This window comes from Phascolarctos cinereus, unplaced genomic scaffold, assembly GCF_003287225.1.
Source record: "Phascolarctos cinereus isolate Bilbo 61053 unplaced genomic scaffold, phaCin_HiC Scaffold_140;HRSCAF=709, whole genome shotgun sequence".
Taxonomy (NCBI): domain Eukaryota; kingdom Metazoa; phylum Chordata; class Mammalia; order Diprotodontia; family Phascolarctidae; genus Phascolarctos; species Phascolarctos cinereus.
This window is the reverse complement of record NW_027555448.1, coordinates 1-5,108: the sequence shown is the minus strand read 5'-3', so window position 1 is coordinate 5,108 and position 5,108 is coordinate 1. Positions and strand designations below refer to the sequence as shown.

Genomic DNA, 5,108 nt, shown 5'->3' with positions numbered 1-5,108 from the left:
CCTGAAATATCTATCTACTACAGAAAATTAGCAAGGCAAATATTAGTGGCTTTCCCTTTTGTCTTTATAAAGAGAACTGATTGGAGCCTGATTCTTCAGGTTTCAGGAGCTGAGAGCCATAGTTTGATGACTTCATTCCCACTCACCAAATTTATTTGTAATTCACATTAAATAAAAATTTTCTTAAATTTTCTCTGAATGATGTGAGTAGTCATTCAGCAATTAGTTGACCAGAAAATGAGCTTTTTACTTCTTGACCTCTGTCTAGTTTTCAACTTTAGTACTATAAACCTACAAATGAGGAGCTTTAGTCAAAGCCACTAGCAACTATAATGAACCATGTGCAAAACTCTTCTAGATGCTACATCATCCAGAACCAGTCCTGTGTAACCAATGTTTTCACAGAGAAAATTGTGGTGCTCCTACTGGAGTTAAGTGTCCAGTTTCTCCATGATATTGTTGAAGGAATCAGCCTGGCCTTGCTCCCACCACTCCTTGTTCATTCAAGGATACAAATGGTTGGGAAGAGGGGCTGAGGTCCCCAATGGATATATGTGAGATTGCACCTGGGACTTTATCTGTAAAGGCATCTTTGTGAACAACAAACTGCTGGAGAAAGGTAAAATGTTTGTGTTGAAGATACCCCACCATATGGTGAGGAAATGTGAGTCCTGGGGATCATGAATGTCATTCCAGGAATTTTTCATTAGGGGACTAGAGCACAATTCCATGATTTGATTTATCTAAGGAGATGCATGAATTCTGCATTTGCCCCAAGTGCCTTAAATGCTGGATGGTAAAAGTATATAATAATGTGGCTTAGGTTATAAATAAATGCCAGGCGCTTTCTGATATTTGTTGTTGCCCAGCAGCTCAGGAAGATGTTCACCAAACCCGATACCTGCCACCAAAGCTGCATTTTCAGAAGCCATGTGTAACAGCTGATTGTACATTTCAGCAAAAGATTAATAAACAAAGACTCCAGAACTGAAACAGTCAGACCAGTCTGAGTCTGGTGCTGCCAGTAGCTTCTCTGTCTCTCTCAAAAAGGTCATCAACATTTGCCAGAACCAGAGCATCTGCCTCCATGAGAACACATTATGGATACTGTATTAGTGACCAGAAGTAGAGTTTGTTTAAGATGACACTCAGCACAGACTTGTGTCTTTTCATTAAGGTTAGAGGAGCTGGATATTCACTCACCAAGGCGGTGATCATGATGACTACATTGAAAAATCTTCTAAACTTTCATGTTATGGAGCTGGGGAGGCAGTCAAGCTCATTGTTGAGTGCGGGAACCCAAGGCACTGCAAAGGGCAGGTACCTGAGAGGAACATCTAGATCTTCCTTACTTTTACAAAAGAATTTAAATCCTTTTTAATAAATTAGTCTATAAACATTTACCCATTTTCCTTAATAGATTTTGGCTGTATTAGTCAGTCAATCGCTAGAAGTTCCTCATCTAATGTCATTTTCATTCATGATTCAAGGTCCTAAAATCCCCTCAAAATGATTTATTAAATTTCTTACATCAGCTAAAGGAGCAAAGTATAAATATTTCTTTACATTTCCTCACAAATTATAAATGGGACTCTTTAGTTTCTATGTAAAGTCATGTTCATGTATTTGAGAGAAATAATTATTTCACTCTTACATCTAATAACTATTTCTTTAAATAGGGCCAAGGTTTTGCCCTTCTACTTCCTTATTCAGAAGTCACTCCCTGTGGCTTACTCAGGCAGCCTTTGAAGGGCTGATACTGAGAGGGAGGACTCAGATGTGTTCAAAAAGTAAAATTAGGTGAAATGATGGATTGAAGCCCATTGTGTTTACTCAGACAAGTCTGGGAAAATGTGGATTCTCCCTTTTATCAGATGAGAATATGGATCCAAATAATTCTCTTTGACCAAAAGAGAATATACCCCCCACCCTCAGCAGAATAGGTCCATATCTCAGTATAATATTCAACTTTTCCTTGTGACCAATCAAAGCTTATTCTAACTCTCAAGAACACACATTTTTCCATGGGCTTTGAATGGTTTTCATGAGGGTTTTTCAAGAGAGATGGCCAAATGGCCATCCTTTTATTAATAACATGCTAGCATTATTAATAAAATTATTAATTACTTGAGAAACGATGCCTCTCAAACCTTTATATGTTGCATATAATGTATGTGAGATTTCTGTATGCATAGAATACTGAGAAAATTGAAATTAAAATGGATTTGTTGAGCTTTAGAGGTGTAGGAGAGCTGGGACCCCAAAATCACAACACCCAAGTCCTGCTGAAATGAATTCAAACCAAGCCTTCTTTCAGCCAAAGACAAGGTTTATTAGAACATTGGGTGGGTTGAGATTTAAAGAATCTGCCAGATTGGACACACTCTTAGGAATCTAAGCATGTGTATTGTAATGCAACTGGGCTAGTGTTAAGAATCTGAGTCCCTTAAGGAGGAAAGAGACTTTTATACAGAGACTTGGGAGGATTTAGGAGTGGTGTGACTGGAGGAGGATCTAAGGAGGATTTGATGGCAGTAGCCAGTACTGTGAGGTAACAAATGCCAGGGACCTGGACCATGTGACCAAGGGAGAATCATGTTGTTCCCCACACTTCATCTATGTAAAAATCATGTTGACTCTGCCCTGATGTCACCTATCCTGTTCTGTTCTTTGTTGTGTATTGCAAAATCTATACAAGGGGAGCTGTTTTTTGCTTGGGATCTTTGGCTGGAGACTGAGGTAGTTGTTGAGCCATCTTGTTCTCAGGTTACCAGCATTGAGAATAGAAGGTATTCTTGCTTAGAGAAAGGTGCCTTAATTTACATTTTGTTAAATTTAACTCATAACAATATTCAGTAATTTCTTATACCTCATGGACATGTTAAAATGTCAGAGATTTTGTTCATTCTGTATATAACAAGGAAATCACAAATACAACAAATCTCAGCAATATGGGAGAGCCAAATTCAAAAGGGAGCAGAAGGTCAAATAAGCAGCAAGTATTTATTTATTTAGCATAGTAAACTATGTGCCAACCACAGCACTAAGTACAAGGGAAATAAAGAAAGGCAAAAGATTGTTCCTGTTTTGATGAAGTCATTGTCATTCAGAGAGACAACATGAAAATAATGATGCACTATCTATTTATCTGTGTGTGTGTGTGTGTGTGTGTGTGTGTGTGTGTGTATGCAGCTTAAGGTGGAATTAGAGAGGACAGGGAAAGTAGAAGGTGGGGAGTATTTTAGGTAAGATTTAAGGAGGTCAAGGGGCCAGAGGCAGGGATGAGGAGGAGAAGAATTGCAGCCAGTGAAAATACACAGTAGAGAGATGGAATCTGTTGTGAAAGGAACAGCAGGGAGATCAGTGTCATTGGATTGATGAGGATGTGCAAAGGACTAAGGTAGAATAAGACAAGAAGGAGCCATGCCACAAAATTATAAAAGCCAAATCAGAACTTATATTTTATTCTGGATCACCAGAATTTGGGAAATGGTCAGATCTATGTTTTAGGAAGGTGATATTAATAGCTAGTTCAGTGTGGACTGGAGTGAAGAGAGTACTAAGGCTGGGAGAATACCATCAAGTAGCATAACAGTCCAGGTAAAGTAGGTAAAGGCCTACCTCAGGGGGTTGCAGTACCTTGAGGAGAGAAGGAGAGTATACTAGATTTGTATAAAAGTAGAATGGACAGTACCTAAATACCAATGATTATGGGTAGAGGTGGACTGAGAGTGAGTATAAGAATGATGCTAGGTACTGGAAAAGTTCCTTTCTCCTGGGATAGAAGAAAAAAACACAAGCCATAAATAGAAATTCACTTATACCTGTTCTGGATAGGATCTTTTACTTGTGCATCATGAGCTCAGTCCACTTCTTGCCTCACTGTACACTCACCTCCTGGCAGGGGAAGTTTTTATCAGGTCTCACATTGCTTTTCCTCACTGTGTGTCTTGCACAGTAATACACAGCTGTGTCCAGTCTCAACGGAAGTCATTTGTAGATATGACATGCTGTTGCCATTATCTCTGGAGATGGTGAATCGGTCTTTCACAGAGTCTGCATAGTATGTACTACTAGTAGTAATGTGCAACCCATTCCAGTCCCTTCCCTGAGCCTGGCGGACCCAGCTCATCCTGTAGCTGCTGAAAGTAAATCCAGAACCTTTGCAGGAGAGACTCAGAGATCCCCCAGGCTGTATCACATCTCCCCCAGACTCCACCAGCTCCACATCACACTGGACACTGCAACACAGAGACATTGAATTAAAGTCAATATCATGAAGTCACCACTTCATATTGTCCCTTCCTCTCCATAAAACTACCTTGGAAAAGTCATAAGGAAAATCCAGTTCAGCCTAAATTTCATGGTGAGTTTCCAGATAAGTCCTCTGCAGGGAAGGACACAGAGCACTTGAGCTTGTCTCCCAGAGGAGTTACAGGTACAGATTTGGGGCTGCTTTCATCCCAGTAGGGAGGGAACCAATTTGCATGTCTTGCTCTATTCAAAAAGAGGAAGAACACCTTCTTCCTCCCAGGGAGAAGTTCCTTTCCTGAACTTCTGACAGTTCTCTTAGAGCTAGTTCCAAAGCACTAGGGAATGTTGTTGACACTGAAACTTTCAGAACTGATGGTTTTGACTCAGTGTCAACCACCCCACATCACTTCAATAACTCTAAAGTGTTGGATCACATGTGTAGTAGGCTTTTCTGCACTCATAATAAATTTCTATCCCACCTTAGGCCCATTTCTAATTGTCAAACCTTCTCAAACATCTTCCATTTCCAATGACTAATAGATTGAACCTCTTTTATGAATCACTTTCTTCTCAGGGTCTCTTTTACTGATCTTTGGCACTCTACTGCTTCCTAAGTCAACTTTTTCTCTCCTTTTCCCTAGGATTACATTTCACCTAAATTATTTACCCATAGTTTCAGTTATACTCACTCATTGCCTTAATAGGAATAGATCATATACCTTTTTTAAATCTTTTATGTGGAGAAACTGAGTTATGAAAGTCACAGGACCAAGGAAAGATAAAATGCTTTAATTGCAGAAAGCCCAGCCATAGAAAAAGGATTGCAGGGATCTTAGGAAGTCACTATAACAGCC

The 5,108-nt window shown here is 39.5% G+C and overlaps 2 pseudogenes; both read right to left on the bottom strand.

Moving 5' to 3' along the window:
- Positions 1 to 431: 431 nt before the first annotated feature.
- On the bottom strand, positions 432 to 1,218 carry LOC110204216 (glycogenin-1 pseudogene; annotated as a pseudogene).
- Positions 1,219 to 3,916: 2,698 nt separating this feature from the next.
- On the bottom strand, positions 3,917 to 4,241 carry LOC144454079 (immunoglobulin heavy variable 3-23 pseudogene; annotated as a pseudogene).
- Between the last annotated feature and the right edge of the window lie 867 nt (positions 4,242 to 5,108).